A 370-nucleotide genomic window follows, 5' to 3' on the forward strand; every position below is an offset into this window, starting at 1 on the left:
TGGAACCAGCACGTTTTAATGGTGCACGGCAGAGCACAGGCTGGCAGAGGGTCCTGGGAAAGGGTCCTCTTGTTCTGGCACATTGTGACTACCGTTGCTGGGCTACAAGTGGCCAAGAGCGAGCCTGTGGACAAGTAGGGAGGTGCAGCCTGCAGGGTGGAGGCAGGGCTGGCTTGCAGTGTAAAAGCTGGGCAGAAGAGCTGAGGAGAGGTTGGGTTCAGTACGGATAAATCCTTCCTTGGTGTGCTGTACTGCAGTCTGCAGTGGAGGCTGGTGGGGCTCCAGCTCCTGGGCCAGCAGGTTTGTGCTTGAAGCCACAGCAGCAGCAGTAGGATGGATGACAAAGCCAGGAGCCCTCGGGTCTCGGACT

General features: G+C 58.4%; 1 protein-coding gene across 1 annotated transcript in view; it reads left to right on the forward strand.

Moving 5' to 3' along the window:
- DCTN1 (dynactin 1) overlaps positions 1–370 on the forward strand; it is a gene marked incomplete at its 5' end in the record, with an annotated part of 22423 nt that overhangs the window by 21822 nt on the left and 231 nt on the right. The gene's annotated exons all lie outside the window — the stretch shown is intronic.

The sequence above is a fragment of the Cariama cristata genome, unplaced genomic scaffold, assembly GCF_000690535.1.
Source record: "Cariama cristata isolate BGI_N322 unplaced genomic scaffold, ASM69053v1 scaffold14512, whole genome shotgun sequence".
NCBI lineage: Eukaryota > Metazoa > Chordata > Aves > Cariamiformes > Cariamidae > Cariama > Cariama cristata.